Source organism: Oryctolagus cuniculus, chromosome 3 (assembly GCF_051225735.1).
Source record: "Oryctolagus cuniculus isolate XC-2025 breed Fujian yellow rabbit chromosome 3, ASM5122573v1, whole genome shotgun sequence".
Classification (NCBI taxonomy): Eukaryota; Metazoa; Chordata; class Mammalia; order Lagomorpha; family Leporidae; genus Oryctolagus; species Oryctolagus cuniculus.
In genome coordinates, this window is record NC_142869.1 from 174,683,549 (window position 1) to 174,703,341 (window position 19,793).

The following is a 19,793-nucleotide window of genomic DNA, read 5'->3' on the forward strand; positions in this document are numbered from 1 at the left end:
AGCAGAGAGCTGGATCAAATGCGGAGCAGCCGATATGGGATGCTGGCACTGCAAGTGGTGGCTTTACCCACAACCTCACAGCGCCGGCCCTCCGGCTGCTCCTCTTCTGATCCAGCTTTCCTCTATGGCCTGGGAAAGCAACAGAAGACGGCCCAACTCCTTGGGCCCCTGCATCCATGTCGGAGACCCGGAAGAAGCTCCTGGTTCCTGACTTCAGATTGGTCCAGCTCCAGCTGTTTCGGCCATTTGGGGAGTGAACCAGCAGACTGAAGACTTTTCTCTGTGACTCTACATCTCAAAATCTTAAAAACAAAAACCAACAGGACCTGTGCTAACCCACACACTCACTGGTCTTTTTTTAACTTATGAATGAGCTACATCTCATTTCACCCACTGAAATATACCTCACGGTTTTTGTGAGCTATGCATTATGCTATCGTTTGTCAAACTTGTTCCTGCACGAAGTATTCAGGTTTTTACTTTTTAAGAACTATAATGCTGCAACAAGCAGCCTTGGAAGTATTTTACTTACTTGAGTGAGCTCAGATGACAAATACCTATGTATATCTGTATAATAAGTAGGATTTAAACCATGGCATCGCCTGCTAAGGCAGGAAACAACAGGGGAGGAACAGCTTGTGGGTGGCAGCTTCCTTTTGGCCATGATGACCCTGAAGCACTGGTGAATCACAGTGCAGGAGAAGACGGACTTGCGAGTTTATCTTTGATATACAGCACTTGATTCTGGGACGCAGTTACTCAGAAACCACAGGCAGGTGGTCTCACACCAGGTAGCTTCTGACGATGAAGCCAAGGTTAGAAAAGCCAGTGGTCATCCAGGCCTAATGAAGTCACATAAAGCTGCCATTTACTCGTGTGATCTGGGGCAAACTCCTTCATCTAGCTCAATGCACCGCACAGGTGTGTCATGAGGGTTAAGTGACACACGCTATTATTTTCATCATTACCGTACCTGAACCCTACCTTCTGTAGCTTCATGTACTCAACACTTATCAGTGACTTTAGCAAGGAAAGTGTTACAGTGTGGTTTCAAGAGCAGGAATCAAACTGGAATGGGCTGGGAGCGACAGAAAATGCAGGCCATCTTTAAGAAGGCTGGCAGTGGACACCACGTGGGAAATCTGGATTGTGTTCTTGGCTCTCAGCTTCGGCCCTGGCCCTGGCCCAATCCCCACTGTTGTGAACACATGGGGGAATAAGTCAGTAGATGGGATCTGCCTGCCTCTTTTGCTCTCTTCGCTTGCCTTTGCATTAAAATAAAATAATTCTTTAGAAAGTGAAGAAAGCTGGAGGTGGACGTGATCCCCAACAGGCTCTGGTGCCCTCATTCCCTCTGCCCCTAAAGAGTGCGCAAGACAGGCAGACAGAAGGCTGTGGCTGCAAGTGCTGGTCTGGGCGGGAGGGTGTGCAAGGCCTGGGAAGGGCTGTGCCTGTGAATGACTGCAATAAAATGGAACTCCAATAAACAAGAGGTCAAGGCACGATGAAGCCGAGCAACCTATGACAACAGGTACTAGGAGTGGGGAAGACTTTGGGTGGTGACAAGGTGACCATTTGACTTCAGTAATTTGATGGTTAGGAGATGACCCCAAGGAGGGAAAATGTGCACAGGGCAGACAACTGCCAAGGGACACACCTTGGGGTCTGTGGTTACAAACACACGAGAGATGATGGAAGGACACTGTCCTGCACCCCAGAGACTTGCAGGATGTGGGAAAGCGTGGACAGCCACACCTCAGGAAGCCAGTCTTTAAGGAAGAGGAAGGATAAAGGACTGAGAGAGGCTTCCTATCGAGGACCAGACTCCAGTGAGCACCAGAAGAAATGAAGCGGGCAAGACAGAGTCGAGTGGGGTAGGGAGTCTCCCTTAGAGGTGTCCCAGACAGCTATAAGGACATGCAGTTCAGAAAATGGAAAAGCAACCTGAGGGCCTGTGATAGCCAGCGCCCACCGGAGAGCCACAGCAGAGCTAAACCCTGGCTTGAGGAAGGACGGCAGCCTCTGCTCTCCAACATTTGGCTTGGCCCTGGGACTGCAGTGCAGCGCCAGGCATTTCTTCACTGCACAGCTAGCTAAGCTTTGTGCACGCTCCCCGGGATCACTCCCCTGAGAATTCCCAAACAGACAGCAGAGGACAGTACAACTCTGAAGACCTCAATGAGCACAACTGCATCTCCGTTCTCAGGGAGGAATCTACAGATTTTAAGAAAATTGTGTTCCCACCTCAATTTCACATCAAATACCCTAAACATCTAGTTACTATTTTTTGCCCATAAATGCAAAACCAAACACATTTAGCAGATGCTGCTGCAGAAGCCAACGTTGAAAAATGTTAACATGAGATAATTCAAATCAGAGTTATAACAGAACACAAGAAATAAGGTTTTCAAGAAAAGGAGTAGAGCTGCTTTGGTCAGGTTGATTGCTGAAGACGTTAAGATAAAAACAAGGCACAGACTTAAAATTTTACAGTGCAAGGGCCAACAGGTTAGGCTATCGTATCAGAGCACCAGTTTGAATGCCCAGCTGTTCTGTTTCTGATAGAGCTCCCTGCTAAGGTGCCTGGGAAGGCAGCAGAGGATGGTCCAAGTGCTTTAGCCCCTGCCTCCCATGTGGAAGACCTGGATGGAGTTCCAGGCTCTTGGCTTCAGCCTAGCCCAACCCTGGCTGTCGTGGTCCCTAGAGAATAAACCAGTAGACAGAAAAGACAGAGAAAGAGATCTTCTATCACTCTGCCTTTCAAATAAATACTTTACTTTTGAAAGATACTGTAACTTTTTAAAGTCTGTAGTAGAGCTAACGAAATTAAAGCTAAAATTGACTGTTAAAAATAAAACTAAATTTAGCTTTTCTAGTTTGGTAAAAGTTTAAATATGATTAAAATTTCAATGATACTGAGTATTATTCAACAAACAATTTATTTTCTAACACCTGTTTAGACGTACACATGGCACTCTGGCTTTGACTTGCAGTGTGACAGATACACAATGAATACAACAATTTTGACCTAGAGAAACTCTTGCATAGGTGCACAAGAAAACATGCATACACATTTGCCATGCTGTTCATAAGAGCAAAAAAACAACCTGGAAACAATCCACACGTCCACTAACAATCCACTAGTAAACTGCAGGACAGTCACAAAACAGGTCACACACAAGATAAGTTGACTTCCACTACATGCTTATACATGGACTAGTTTCAGAAAGATTCCACAGTGGATAAAAGCAACAGAGGAATCCATCTACTATGATATGATTATTACATCTAGATTAATTAAAGGAGTACTTTTATGAAGGAATGGCACACCCATGACAAGAATGGAAGACACCTAATGACCTACACTACATGTCTGGTCAGGGTGCTGGCCACCAAGGCTCCGCTGTTTACACACTTACATACACATACACACTTTTATGGGTAAAATTATATGATGGTTGTGATTTACTTTAAAATATTGCAGGGTAAAAAAAAAAAAAAAAAGCCTGAATGATAGACTGGCATGTTGCAGTTCCTATTTTCCATAATAAAAAGCTAACAAAAATCATGTAAACCAACACAACACATGAATTAAAAATAGAAAAGCAAAGGAACCTGGGGAGGGGAGGGTGCAGGCAATTCCAGATTCTGGTGAGGATCACGTGGGACTGCAAAGACACGCAGGGGAATTTCTAGCACACTAGGAACACTGTAGTTCTTTAGGTGTTTATCACAGCAGCATGTTTGCTTCTTAACACTATCTATTTGATATTTACATAGAACTACTTAGCAGGTTAGTGTGTACTTAATGCCATGAGAGTTGAAATTGGAAAGCTCCCCAGTTGAGAAATTCTTAGTTTTAAATGAATGCAATGCCTGCAAAAGGCAGACACAGAGGACCAAGTGTTTAGCCTAGCAGCTAAGATCCTGGCAGGCCACACCAGAGTGCCCCAGTTCAATTCTCAACTGTGGTTCCTGACTCCAAGCTTCCTGTCCATATACAAGACAGCAATGATGGCTCAACTAAGTGGGTTCTTGACACCCACACAGGAGACTTGGATTGCATTCCAGCTTAAACCCCAGCCAGGCTCTGGCCATTGTGGGCATTTGGGGAGTGAACCGGCAGATGGGAGAGCTCACCCTAGCGTGCATGCACAGGAATCCACTTTCTGTCACTCTGCTTTTTTTCTTTTAAAAATTTATTTATTCTAAAGTCAGAGTTACACAGAGAGGAGAGGAAGAGAGAGAGAGAGAGAGAGAGAGAGAGAGAGAGAGAGAGAGAGAAGTCTTCCATCCGATGGTTCACTCCCCAATTGGCCGCAATGGCCGGAACTGTGCTGATGGGAAGCCAGAAGCTTCTTCTGGGTCTCCCACGTGGGTGCAGGGGCCCAAGGACTTGGGTCATCTTCTACTGCTTTCCCAGGCCACAGCAGAGCGCTGGATCGGAAATGGAGCAGCTGGGACTAGAACCGGCGCTTCAGGCCAGGGCATCAACCCGCTGCGTCTCAGCGCTGGCCCACTCTGCCTTTCTCAATAAAGCTATTTAGAAAAAGACCAGTAGGCATGAAGCGCGGCAGCTGTAAGCTTTTAAGGGTGCAGTTCAGCGCATTCACAGGAGTCAGTCTCTACAAGACGACCAGCCTCTGCGTGCACATGATCTTAGCACAAGCACTGAGAGCATTATTATTCGGTGTCCTACCAGAAAGAGAACTTCAGCAAGTGCACGTGAGACATTATCGAGAGGAGCTTATCCTCTCCTGCAGCACCTACAGAGTATCTGCCTGCAGGCCCAAGTCACAAGGCATGCACGACTTACTGCCACATTAAAGGTAACAGACAAAGCAGCAGCGCAAGTTCAGAGGGGGAGAGAAGTCACTCTGGGCTACAACGATCAAGAGGCATTTAAAACACACACATACAAAGGATGAACAGGATTCGAACCAAAGCAGGGGAACAAGAGTGTGAGGCAGAAAAACAAAGCACCAAGGCCGAGTGGAGACTTGTGCACGAGCTGAGAGGCAGGGTGGGCGAGCGCAACAGGGAACGCAAAGCCTTTACTCTGCGGGTAACACCTGCACACAGCCCTGGAAGGTTCCAGGGAAGGGGAGTGACAGACATGACCGATGTGATCTGAAGAACAGTCTGACAACTCCGTGGAGTTTGCAAGAGAACACAGGCAGTGAAATTCACTGGGACACTATGGGAACTGAGGTAACAGCCCCACTTACCAACAGCAATGGAAAAACAGAACAAAGGACAGAAGCTCAAGACAACACAAAGTAGGCATTACAGTAACGGAGCTCACTAGAGCTGGGGTGCATAGGTAAGGAAAAAAAATGACAAAGACTGGCTCCCAAACATGCACTTTCAAGCCTCCAACAGGTTACCTCTGGATCCCCCCACTTGACAGACAGCACACTAATACAAAACCATCCAGCTACCGTTGGTAGAAACCCTCAATGTTACAAATAAGAATTTGAATGTGTCTAATAACTTGACAGATGCACTTACCCTTTGACCCAGTAATCCACTTTAAAGAATCTATCCCCAAAGTAAGCCAGCCAAAACCACAAGAAGCTGTAACTCAAGATTAGTCACTGCAAAGACTGGAAATCCAACCCAAATCCAACGGAATACCAGAGAACTATGGCATATCTACAGAATGGAGCATTACGCAATCATGCTTTTTTAAAAATTAGGGCTATTTACACTTTTAAAAATCTATTATTTATTTGAAAGGCTGAGTTATGGGGGGGGGCAGGGGGAGAGATGCAAGAATCATCCATCCACTGGGGCACCTCCCAAAAGGCCACAACAGCCAGGGCTGTGCAAGCCCTGTGTCAAAGCCAGGAGCTTCTTCCTGGTCTCCCACATGGGTGCCACGGTCAAAGCATTTGGATCCTCCTCTACTGCTTTCCCAGGCACATTAGCATGAGCTGGCCTGGAAGTGGAGCAGCAGGACTTGAACCAACACCCATAGGAGAGGCTGGCCTCGCAGGCAGTAGCTTAACTCACTCTGCCACAACGCCAGTCCCAGAACCATTTCCATTCTAGTAGTGCAGTAACTGAAAAAGCAAGATCTCTCTGCAGCAAGGAGAGAGGGGAATACGTACTAACACACAGGTATGAACGTATTTTTCTTTCCAGAAAAGTTCAGGGGCAGAGTTGTGGCACAGCGGGTGAAGCCACTGCCTGGGATGTCAACATCCCATTATCAGAGTGCCTGGTTCAAGTCCCAGCTACTCCCTGGCCACCTGCTAATGCACATCCTGGGAGGAAGCAGTGATGCCTCAGGTACCCAAGTCCCTGCCACCCACAAGGGAGACCCACACGCCCAAACCCAATTCCCGGCTTCCGGCTTCATCCTGACGTAGGCATTTTAGGAATGAACCAGGAGATGAAGATATTCTAAGTAAATAAATCTAGATAGAAAGAAAAGAAGAAGGAAAGAAGTAAAGGAAGGAAAGAAGAAGGAAAGAAGGAAAGGAAGGAAAACGCGAGGGGCAGGTATCTGGTGCAGCAGTTCAGACACCACATCCTGCATCAGAGTGGCCGAGGCTGGAGTCCTGGCTCCACTGCTGATTCCAGCTTCCTGGTAGCGCACACCAGGGGAGAGCGGCGATGGCTCAAGTAGTCCCTGCCACCCGTGTGGGAGCTCTGGCTTGAGCCCCCAGCTCCTGGCTTGGGGCCTGTCCCAGTCCCAGCCACTACAGGCATTTGGGGAGTGAAGCAGCAGATGGGAAATCTCTGCTTGCTTCTTTAAATAAATTTTTAAAAAATAAGAACAATTGGGACGATAAATTGAAAATAGAAAAAAATGGTTACGCATGGAGGATGGAGAATGGAGCAGAGAAGTAGAAGCAACTCTTCAGTGGGACCCAGGGAGAATTCAGGAGGACTGTGAGTTCAGGATAAAGATGCAAATTTCTTTCTCATCTAACTTCTGAGATGTGACAATTTCATCAATTAAGAATGTAGCAGAGACCCAGTAGTTTCAGCAGTGCCTTTTTACCAGCAAGAAATTGGAGATTTTCATTATTCCATGACAGGTAACACCAGCAGCATTTATGCTCATCAACACTTTGAAATTACATGAGTTATCAAACCTACCCACTAGATCTTAACTAGGAAGTAAGTAAGTTGAAACATGCAACTCTGAGGTGTGGACAGGTTTGCTGCACTTTGACACCTTAAATGATAAAAGTTACACTGTGAAACGTCTAAGGACCGTATATGGCCTGCTGGATCTCGACTACCCAAGCCCTCTGCTTTAGGTAATCACCTGGCAACAAAGTAACTAAATAAATATGAACACACTAACAAAATCTCATGGCAATTTTAGGTTAAATGATCATCATACAGACATGTATAAATGTCTTAAGAAATTATTTATCTCAATAAATTAAACACTCAAAACTTCTCGTGTTGGCAAAACCCTGGGAGTAGAAGAAGCTTCAGAGGAACAACCCTGGGGCCAGCGTTGTGGCACAGCAAAGCCGCAGCCTGTGACGCCAGCATCTCATATGGGCACCAGTTCAAGTCCTGGCCGCTCCACTTCTGATCAGCTGCCTAACAATGTGTCTAGGAAAAGCAGTGGAAGATGGCTGAAGTACTTGGGACCCTGCCACCCAAGTGGGAGATCAGGATGGAGTTCCTGGATCCTGGCTTTGGCCTGACCCAGGCATCACGGCCATTTGGGACAGGGAGAGATGGAAGATCTTTCTCCCTCCTTAAAAAGGAAAAAGAAACAACCCTATATGATAGTTGGCATTATTAAAATAGAGAAATTATATGAAAAAGCCAGACTCTAGAGGGAAAATGAAGAGCTTTATTTTAGAAAAAGCACTTAGTGATTTAAAGCAAAGAAACACCGAATAGGGGCTGGTGTTTTGGTACACAGAAAGTTAAGCCACCACTTGCAATGCTGGCATCCCTTACTAGAGCACCAGTTTGAGTTCTGGCTGTTTCACTTCTGATCCAGCCCTCCATTTATGTGCTTGGGGAAGCAGTGGAAGACAGCCTAAGTACCTGGATCTCCGCTTCCTATGTGGGAGACCCAGAGGAGTTCTAGGCTCCTGGCATAAGGCGGCTGTGGCCATTTAGAGAGTGAACCAGCAGAAGGCAGACTGCTCTGCCTAGCACTCTGATCTTCAACTAAATAAAGTAAATCTTTAAATAAAAAATAAAAAACACCAAAATGGAAACACCCAAGCAGGCAGTTTTAAAATACAGGACTGGGGTAGGCAACATGACACAGAGGGTTCACTGCATCCCATGTCAGAGAGCCCAAGACCGAATGCTCACTGCTCACTGCTCTTTTAGTCCAGCTTCCGGCTAACGCACATCCTAGGAGGCAGAGCTGATGGCTCAAGTACTTGGGTTCCTACCACTACGTGAGAGACATGGATGGGATTCGGGGCTCTCGGCCCAGCCCCTGCTGTTGTGGGAACTGAGTAGTGAACCAGCACATGGAAGAGCTTTATCACTCTGCTTTTCAAATAAACAAACATTAAAAAAAATACATAGAACCACAACCCCAAAGAAATCACATTAGAAGAAATGAATTTGGTAACTGTCAAGAAGTTAACACTTATCGTGAGTGTGAACAAAACCTTCAAAGCACAAAGAAAGAACTACACAGAGATGAGAACTGAAGCTTACATCTAGAGGACATGCACACAAGTAAGTCCCCTGCCTCCCAGCCCACATAAAAGGAGAGACAGGATATACAGATAGGAGAACCAGGAAGCCGGAAAGTAGGAGCCAAATCAAGAGTTCACTGCAGCCTCTAGTCCAATGATGTCAAAAATTGGAGACAGACCAAAGGAAAGGCCTATTATGAAAAAGCCACTGACTCCAACAAGTGCCAAGACACTGGTGGCCTTCAAGAACGCCTGGTGCCTCCAACAGAGCAGAAAGTGTCAAAACCAGGTTGCAGCATTGTGGAAATGAACCTGACCCCAGAACAATGGACAATACCTGCATCTCCTGATAGCTGGTATCACAGCAGGATCTCCTGGGATTAGCTCAGAGACTGATGAATAGAATGCTTATTCATCATCATAAAATGACAGTAAAAGCCCGACATGAATTTTCCTTTTAAATTACAAAGCTAGTACATAAACACCAACATGAGGGGCCGGCATTATGGCACAGCAGGTAAAGCTGCCACCTGTAACACTGGCATCCCATGTGGATGCCAGTTAGAGTCCCGGCTTCTCCACCCAATCCAGCTCCCTGCTAATATGCCTGGGAAACAGGAGAAGACAGCCCAAGTGCTTGGGTCCCTGCACCCACATGGGAGACCTGGAAGAAGCTCCCAGCTCCTGGCTTTGGTCTGGCCCAGCCCTGGCTGTTGCAGCCATTTAGGGAGAGAACCAGAGAAAGGAAGATGTCTCTGTCTCTCACTCTGTGTAACTCTTCCTTTCAAATAAATAAATCCTTTTTTTTTTAAGGTTTTATTTGATAGGTAGAGTTATAGACAGACAGAGAGAAAAGTCTTCTTTCCATTGGTTCACTCCCCAAATGGCCGGAACTGCGCCAATCCGAAGCCAGGAGCCAGGTGCTTCCTCCTGGTCTTCCATGTGGGTGCAGGGGCCCAAGCACTTGGGCCATCCTCCACTGCTTTCCCAGGCCACAGAAGAGACCCGGACTGGAAGAGGAGCTGCCGGGACTAGAACCGGCACCCATATGGGATGCTGGCACCGCAGGTGGAAGATTAACCTACTGTGCCATGGCGCCAGCCCCATAAATCTTTTTAAAAAGCACAACTCTTGGGGCTGGTGCTGTGGCGCAGCGGGTTAAAGCCCTGGCCTGAAGTGCTTGCATCCCATATGGGCGCCAGTTCGAGTCCCAGCTGCTCCTCTTCCGATCCAGCGCTCTGCTGTGGCCTGGGATAGCAGTAGAAGATGGCCCAAGTCCTTGGGCCCCTGAACCCACGTGGGAGACCTGGAAGAAGCTCCTGGTTTCAGATTGGTGCAGCTCTAGCCATGGAGGCCATCTGGGGAGTGACCCAGTGGATGAAAGACCTCTCTCTCTCTGTTTCTCTAACTTTCAAATAAACAAGTCTTTAAAAGAATAATAAAAAAAAAGCACAACTATTGTAAACTTATACATGAACAGACATAACACACTTTAACTTCCAAAATAAACTCCATATCTTATTCAAAAATAATGTACAACCAATGATAATTATTTCCAAGAGCAGTCATACAAAAAATTTTTTAAAGATGTACTTGAAAATCAGAGCTACAGAGAGAAGGAGAACACAGAGATCGTTCATTCACTGGTTCACTTCCCAAATTGCTACAATGACCAGGACTGGGCCAATCCTAAGCCAGGAGCTTCTCCCGGATCTTCCATGTGGGTACGGGGCCCCAACCACTTTGGGCCATTTTCAGCTGCTTCCCCAGGCACATCAGCAGGGAGTGGATCAGAAGTAGAGCAGCCATGACATGAACCAGTGCCCACATGGGATGCAAACAACAAGCTTTACCCACTACGCCACAGTGCCGGCCCCCACAGTAAGTTTCACAGTTGAACACACAAGTTTGGTATCAAGTCAACTATATTACGTCCGAGTGTGTTCATGCTTCCCTCTACAATCAGTCCCCCTGCAATCTCACCAGGGTGGCCCCAACTCACATCACCACCAGAGGGCACCGAGAAAACACTACATCAATGACAGAAGAGACAAATACAGAGAACCCAAGACCACTACTTGTCAGATTTACTTTTTTTTAACTTGGAAAACAGATACAAAGAGATGAGGGAACTGGATTGGACGTGGACCAGCTGGGACACAAACTGGCACCCATATGGGACGGTGGCATTGCAGATAGCTGCTTAATCCACTGAGCCACAACTCTGGCCCCATTACTACTTAGTTTTAAAGATGTATGTAGGCCAGTGCTGTGGTGTAGCAGATAAAGCAGCCACCTGCAGTGATGGCATCCCATATGGATGCTGGTTCGAGTCCCAGCTGCTCCATGTCCAATCCAGCTCTCTATGGCCCATGAAAGCAGTGGTAGATGGCCCAAGTCCTTGTGCTCCTGGACCCATATAAGAAACCCCGAAGAAGCTCCTGGTTCCTGGCTTCGAATCTGCTCAGCTCTGGCTGCTGCAGCCATTTGGGGAGTGGACCAGTGGATGGAAGACTTGTCTTTTTTCCTGCCTCTCTGTAACTCTACCTTTCAAATGAATGAATAAATCTTTAAAAAAATGTATTTAAAAGGTAGGGTAATAGAGGGAGAGACAGAAAGATCTTCCATCCAGTGGTTCACTCCCCAAATGGTCACGACGGCCATGTCTGGGACAGCCCAAAGCCAGGAATTTCCATCTAGGTCTCCCACTTGGGTGGTGGGACACAAGTACCTGGGCAATCTTCCAGGGCTTTCCCAAGCACATCAGAAGGAAGCTGGATCAGAAACAGAGCAGCCAGGAGTGAAAACTGCATGCTGGTATTGCAAGTGGCAGCCTCACTGGCTGTGCCCCAAGGCCCGCCTCGTCAGATTTACTTAGTCTAAGTTGACATTTGGTTCCTTTTATAAGGCCAGTTCCAATTCTGCTGCTGTTTTTTAGTCTCTTTAAAAATTGAACACCAGAGCAGGTGTTTGGTGTAGCAGTTAAGATATTGCATGAGACACCCAAGTGCCTGGGTTCAAGTCCTGGCTTCACTCTCAACGTTAGCTTCCTAGCAAAGTGTACCCTGGGAGGCAGCATGTGACAGCTCAAGTACTTGGATCTCTGCCACTCATGTGGAAAACCAGGACTGAGTTCCCAGCTGCTGGCTTCAGTTGTCACAGGCATTTGGGAAGTAAACCAGTAGATGGGAGATCTCTCCCTACATGTCTTTCAAAAAGATAATAAAATTATTAAATAAACACCACAGGCCAGCGGAAGGGGAGAGTCTGGCCAAAGGGCACAAATGTTCACTTAGGATAAACTTAGCACAGCATGGACTGTAGTTAATAATCATGTACTGTATAATGGAAAATTACTTAAGAAAACTTCTGATAGACTTTCTAAAGTTCTCACCACAAAAAAATGGTATCTGAGGCGCTGGAGATGCTAACCAGCTTGATTTAATCATTTCCACATTGCATAAATGTATCAAAACACCACACTCGATACTATAAATGTCAGCTTTTTTTTTTTTTTTTGTCAATTATACCTTGATAAAGCTGAGGGAAGGAAGGGGGATTAAACACTAAAATACCAAATTCTCAGAACTGCTATGAAGATTAAATGAGACATCACATGTGAAAAAGCCTGCTATGCCTGGCACATAGTAGGGGTTTCCCAAAAGATGGCTTGCTTTCTTCTGAGAAAGAACAGAGTGGCAGGGGACTGTCCTTAAAGATCCTCTTAATTTACATTATTTTAGTCAGAAAAGGAGTAAAATCTTTTACAAAGCCATTTTTAGTATGTTAAACATTATTTGCAAAATTTCTTAATAAAAGTACAGGTTCACTTTTTTATTTCATGCAATATATTTTATAATGCATAAAACAATAAACAAAAAACTAGTATTTAATATTTAACACTTGTTCATTTTCCTAAAGTAAAAATTAGGTTTTTTGCTAATTACTGCTATTTGAATACTGAATGCTTAGTAAGTGGGTTTTACGTTTATATCTGTTACTATGAAAATGGAAAACTGTGTCAATAACTAAAGGTATTCTTTGTCAACAACCTTTCTGACTTTGAGATTTAATGGAGGCAACTGTGTGTATGTGTACATGCATGTGTTCGTGCTGTGTGTGTGTGCGTGTGTTAAGAGCTTCTCTGCAAAGCAGACAGGCAGTTTCCTACTCAGCTTCTGGACTCTGGGACAGCACTGCTGGCCTGTGAGCTGCAGGTCAGGCACCATATTTGCAGCTGAACCCCTGGTGCTGAAAGCAGTGCTTGGGCTTTGGCCTAAGTGTTCCACCTACACTGGTGAACTAATTACTCCAAACAGTCTGGAGACACACCCAACCCTCTGACCACATCACACATACACCAACTCCCACTCACCCCTCAGCATATGAACTATAACATAAACAGACTGAAGAGTGGTGAATGACACACCATTTTCTAATGGCCCGCTACCAGTACTGTATACAACATATACACTACACATACAACTTAAGTGAAATATAATCACTCAAGAGGCTGGCATTGGTGGCGCAGTGGGTTAAAGACCTGTCCTGAAGCTCCGGCATCCCCTATGGGCACCGGTTAAGTCCTGGCTGCTCCACTTCTGATCCAGCTCCTTGCTGATGCACCCAGGAAGGCAGTGGAGAATGGCCCAAGTTCTTGGGTCCCTGCACCCACATGGGAGACCCAAAGAGGCTACTGGCTCCTGATTTCGAATCATTACAGCTCCAGCCATTGTGGCCACCTGGGGAGTGAACCAGCAGATGGAAGACCCCTCTCTCTGCCTCTCTGTAACTGTCTTTCAAATAAGTAAAACAAATCCTTAAAAAAAGAAATATAATTATTCAAACAAGCCATAAAAACTATAAAATTTTTCATTTTAACAACTGAAACAAGGCTAAGACTCACCATTCTGGGGTAGGATATTTCGTAGTCCAGTTAACTCTAGGCCTTCTCTCACTTGCTAAAATTAGCAGGGGCTTCAGTAAATGAATTAACATATTAGTCATTTTCTGATTAATCTTGTGTCCAATATGTTATACACACATGCTAATTTATCACTTTTAAGAAATCTCAGATATCATTAAGTACAGAATTTGCTCTTATGAACACTTAGCAATTAACAATTTTTCTTCTTAGACTTGATACCTGAACAAGTAGAAGAGTTTTGTGTGTGTGTGTTTTTTTTTTTTAAGATTTGAAAGAGGGACAGATATGTGCAGAGAGGTTTCCATCTGCTGGTTCACTCCCCAGATGGCCACAACGTCTGGAGCTGTGATCTGAAGCCAGGAGCCAAGAGTGTCTTCCGGGTCTCCCAGGTGGCTGCAGGGGCACAAGGACTTGGGCCATCTTCCACTGCTATCCCAGGCCACAGCAGGGTGCTGGATCAGAAGTGGAGCAGCTGGGACTAGAACCGGCACCCATATGGGATGGCAGCATTTCAGGCCAGGGCTTTAACACGCTGCACCACAGCACTGGCCCCGAAGAGATTCTTCTTAAATCTTAAAGTCCACACACAAGATCTAATGTGTTAAGTATTGTTCAATTCATAACTGAACCTTAATTCAGTTAACACCTATATTTTTCCTACTTCAATTACTACATTACTTTGGATGGGGTGCCAGAAGCTTCACTGGTATAAACGGCTTTAGAAAACTTGAAAACTTGCAGGAGTTGTAACCGCATTATAATCAACAGGTGGTGTGGTGAGTGAAGTCGCTGCCTGGCGCCTGCACCCCATATGGGTACTGGTTCATGTCCTGGCTGCTCCACATCCCATCCAGCTCCAGCTAATACACCTGGGAAAGGAGCAGAGGCCCACGGCCCAAGTGCATGATCCCCTGCACCCGTGTGGGAGACCCAGAAGAAGCTCCTGGCTTTGGTCTGGCCCAGCCCTGGACATTGTGGTCATTTGGGGAGTGAACCAGTGGATAGAAGATGGATCTGTCTCCCTCTGCCTCTCCTCCTCTAACTCTTTCAAATAAGTAAAACAAATCTTAAACAAAATACTAGGTGTTGTATTACTAGCTGGTTTATTCAAAACACTAGTTTTAAACACTAAGAACTGAATTTTAATTCTGTTTTAGCACAGTGTTTCTTATTCAAATTCTAGAGGACTTACATTTACTCATGGTTTAGATTGGTACTTGCATATATTTCATTCTCAAGCATTTTTCACTTTAAAGGACAAACACTATATTTGACCAGAACCATGTACACAACATCTATTTTTCAGACTGAAGAGTACAGGTCATTGTTTTCTAAGTCATCAAATTAACTTAGTAAATAGCAACTGGACATTATTTATTTATTTATTTTTTGACAGGCAGAGTGGACAGTGAGAGAGAGAGACAGAGAAAAAGGTCTTCCTTTGCCGTTGGTTCACCCTCTAATGGCCACCACGGCCGGTGCGCTGCGGCCGGCGCACTGCGCTGATCCGATGGCAGGAGCCAGGTACTTATCCTGGTCTCCCATGGGGTGCAGGGCCCAAGTACCTGGGCCATCCTCCACTGCACTCCCTGGCCACAGCAGAGAGCTGGCCTGGAAGAGGGGCAACCGGGACAGAATCCAGTGCCCCGACTGGGACTAGAACCCGGTGTGCCGGCGCCGCTAGGCGGAGGATTAGCCTAGTGAGCCGCGGCGCCGCTGCAACTGGACATTTTTTTTTTTAAAGTAAAACAGAAAAAAAGTTTATGGTACAGAAAAGTATTTCCCAGGGCATCTTTCCCCCACTCTGAGTTATGTCATCCTACAAAATGCATTTATTGCACCATAGACAACTCAAGAGACACTCAACTTCACAGCAATAAGACCATTTCAAATAGCTAATATAAAAAATGTATATAGGTATCTGAAATGGCAAATTTCTGGCTCCACAACTCAGTAGCCACATAAGCCTGGACACATTTCTTCACTTCTGTATCTTTCACTACCTGGAGTTGGGATAGTAACTTTTAAGTCAAAATGAAGAAAATCAATATTGCCTGAATTCCACAGTATCTTTGATAACCAAAGACACCAAAGCAGTACTCCCCTCCAATTCCCACCAAAACGTTCATCCTGGCATAAAGAGGGTCTTGGTAGCCTCAGGGAGCTGGTGATAAACCCTAAGTAGCTGACAGAGGTCAGATTTTCTTTGAAATATCATCTACCTTAAGATCTGTGTGAATCTCTCATCCTACCATGAAATACAGATTTGTCTTTACAGAACACCCATCCTACTGGTGAACGGGCGAGCCTCTGTGGTGCAGAGGCCACTGACTGAAAGAGCCGCCACTAAAGGCCTTTCACTGCGTGTCAGCGTCCCAGACATTTCCCTTCTGTCTCGACGCCGCCGCGTGGTCTTTTCAGAACTCTGGGGAAGACAAATTAGCAAGCAGCAAGCATCTCTGCACTCCTGAGATGGCCAGGACGCTGCTGTACAGGGAATCACCTTCAGCCCACAAAGGCTGCAGCCCAGATGTGCACCAGCTGCCAAGTCTCCCCTGGTGAGGGTGTGTCAGAGGACCACTCCAGTGAAGGACATGCAAATGTTCTCTCATTTAAGTGCGCTCCCAGAATCCTATTCAATTATCTTCCAAATTCCCCGGATATGCAGTGAACAGTTTGCCCCATAGCTGTAAGCACTAGGCTCAAAAAGCCATCTGCTCAATAAGCAGGCTCTGGAAGCTAGCACACCACTAAGAGAACATGACACTGTTCATCACCTTTATCAGAGTTTTCAATTAAAAAAACTCCTTTTCATCACCTTTCTTCCCACTAAGATAAACTATTTAACCCAGAATTCAAAAATTCTGATCTGGAACTTTCCCTGGCTAAGAGAACTTTCAAACACATTTCCCATTTACGACAAACTGGCTCAGCAGAATCAACAGTCACACTGCTCTCCATCTGATGCAGAGCTTTCACATTTTCAGTCTGTCTTAAAGTTAAGATATAAACAAGAGTGCATATTTAAACCTGCGCTTCAAATCTCTTTCAAGTAAATAAATATACATCTTTAAAAAATCGTGGGGGTGGGCGGGCACTGTGGCTAGTGGGCTAAGCCTCTATCTGTGTGGGAATCCCATATGGGCGCCAGTTTGTGTCCCGGCTGCTCCTCTTCCAATCCAGCTCTCTGCTATGGCCTGGGAAAGCAGTATAGGAGATGGCTCCTGGCTTTGGATCAGCTCAGCACTGGCCGTTGCTACCATCTGGGGAGTGAACCAGTGGATGGAAGACCTTTCTCTCCATCTCTCCCTCTCTTTGTAACTCTTCTTCTCAAATAAATAAAATTCTTAAAAAAAAAATCGTGGTTTTAGGTTCAGCACTGTGGTGTAGTAGGCTAAGCCTCTGCCTGCGTTGCCAGCATCCCATATTGGCACCGGTTCGAGTACTAGCTGCTCCTCTTCCCATACAGCTCCCTGCTAATGTGCCTGGGAAAGCAGTGGAGGATGGCCTAAATGCTTGGGCCTCTGCACCTGCATGGAGACCCTGAAGTAGCTTCTGGCTCCTGGTTTCGGATAGGCCCAGCTCCAGCCTTGGCAGTCATTTGGGGAATGAACCAACTAATGGAAGACCTTTCTGTCTCTCCCTCTAACTCAAATTCTTAAGAATCTTAAAAATGGTGGTTTCTTTTCCACAATGAGGTGTCATCTCACTCCAGTAAGAATGGCTGATGCTCAAGAGGTTGAGGAAAATGAACTCATACACTGTGTGAGTGGGAACACAAATCAGCATAGCCACTACGGAGAACAATGTAGAGGTTCCTCCAAAACACAAGAACAGAACTACCAAGTGACACATTTAACCCCACTTCTGAGAATATATCCTAAGGAAATGATACCGGCATGGGAAGGCGATACCTGTACTCCCACGGTCCCTACAGCGTTTTTCACAATAGTCATGATACGGAATCAGGAATCAACCTACATGTCCAATGCCAGATGAATGCATACAGAAAATGTGATGTTTACACACAAGGGAATATTATGCAGCCATAATAAGAATGAAATCCTGACACTTCCAACAAAATGGAAGAAATGGAGATTAACTGAAATAAGCTGGACACAGAAAAATGAACTCCACGTGTTTTCTCTCATGGGTAGAAGCAAAAAAAAAAAAAAAAAAAAAAAGCCCATGTGGCATGTGGCTCTACCGTGATTTCTAGAGGTTAAGTAGGGGAGGAGAGGGGAGGTAGAGGGACACTGGATAGCAGGTACCGTAACACAGGTAGAAGTAACAAGTTCCAGTGTTTCTTAGCGCAGTGGAGCCACTGTAGTACACAATGATGCAGTATACAACCTATAAAGAACCGGGGGGGAGCCAGTAGATTGTAAGCACAAAACAGGAAATAGGAAGGCGGGCTGCTTGGTTTGACTGGTCTGCACTGTGTGTGTGTGTGTGTGTGTGTGTGCTGAAATACCCAAGGGTACCTCACAAAAATGTAGTACTTGGTAATTAATTTTTAACAAATTAAGGAAATAGTTCCTTAGGCGTATTGTTTAGGGGCAGAAGAGGCAGAGGCAGTTCAGCTGCATCTTTATCACTGAAACCCATATTTAAGTATGCAGAGAGCATATTCCACAGGGTAAGATCGTTACAGTTTTCTACACCGCACCTGCTGTGACAGGCAGTACCATATTACTGCACAACAAGTAATCTTTCATGATTCTTGGTTTCAAAAAATCCACTTTCCATGTGCTTGGGTCCCCGCAACTAGGTATGAGGGTATCAGGGCCAACTGAAGCTGGTGACAGAAGGACCAAAAAGAAAGATGAAAAAGAGTATTTTGAAGGAGGAATTATTAAAATCTGGTAGTTCAGGGCCAGCACTGCCACTTAGCGGGTTTAGCCAGAGCCTGCAGTGCCGGGGCATCCCGTATGGGTGATGGTTCCAGTCCCTGCCACTCCTCTTCCAATCCAGCTCCCTGCTAATGCATCTGGGAAAGCAGTGGAAAATGGCCCAAGTCCTTGCACTCCTGAACCCATGTGGGAGACAGGAAGAAACTTCTGGTTCCTGGCTTCAGACGGGCCCAGCCCTGGACATTGTGATCATTTGAGGAGTAAACCAGCAGATGGAAGATCTGTCTCTCCTTCTCTAACTTTTCCTTTCAAATAAATAAATCTTTAAAAAAAGCGGTAGTTCACTGAAGACAGAAGAGACAAAATGTCAAGTCTGTCTCAGATACAATGCTGGAAGTAGAGAAGTTGTTTATAGTTTAGAGAACAAAAAAAGAGCAGCTTGGGCAAGATGGAAGTAAAGGCAGGTTAGCCATTGGAAAAGCCCTGAAGTCTGAGGTTCTGAGCTCAGCTCTAAGTTGCTGAGCACTTCTTAGCCTAAACAAAACTGAAAAACTCCAAAGCAAAACAGACTAGAACACAGAATCAAGTCAGAGACTGCTCCCGAATTCCCATGAAGGGTATAATTAGAACCTCAAGTTTATCCACTGAACCATACTGCCTAGAGATTTATTTAAGAAAAAAAAAGGAAAGAAAAAAAAACTTGGTCTAGAATGGGTACAAGCTACAGCCCATCCTTAGAGTGGCCAGAATGTGCTAAAAAATAGATCTGGTTATGCTACCCCCAAATGCAACCTAGCACATCAAGTGAATAACGTTCACATACCCTGGAAACCAGAGTTAAGAAATGCAGGAGAATCAATCTAACAAATCAAGAACCAAGGAAAAGTATAGCAGCATTACTTTTAAAATCAAGAAGTATTAGATCTTTAACAGGAAGAATTAAATCCCTTTGTAGTTACCATTATTTTCTAGGTGTAGGAAGTACTCTTGGGACCGGGGCTGGGGCGCAGCAGGTTAAGATGCTGGCTGCAAGGCTGGCATCCCATACAGGTGCCACTTCAGAGTTCTGGCTGCTCTGCTCTGACCCAGCTCCCTGCTAATGTGCCTGGGAGAGCAACTAAAGAAGGCCCAAGTGCTCGAGTCCCTGCACCCATGTGGAAAAATAGAATTCTAGGCTCCTGGTTTTAGTTCGGCCCAGCCCTGGCCGTTGCAGCCATTTGGGAGTGAACTAGTGGGTGCAGGAGCTTTGTCTCTCCCTAATTCTGCCTTACAAATAAAATGAAATACATCTTTAAAAAGAAATATTCTCAATATGATAGTGCCAATAAGATGAGAAATGTGAACGAGACAGATTCTGTTATTTCCCAGTAG

The 19,793-nt window shown here is 45.5% G+C and overlaps 1 protein-coding gene across 9 annotated transcripts in view; it reads right to left on the reverse strand.

Annotated features, from left to right (window-relative positions):
- The window catches only part of CUL1 (cullin 1), a 107,488-nt gene that overhangs the window by 77,673 nt on the left and 10,022 nt on the right, over positions 1-19,793 (reverse strand). The window lies entirely within an intron of this gene.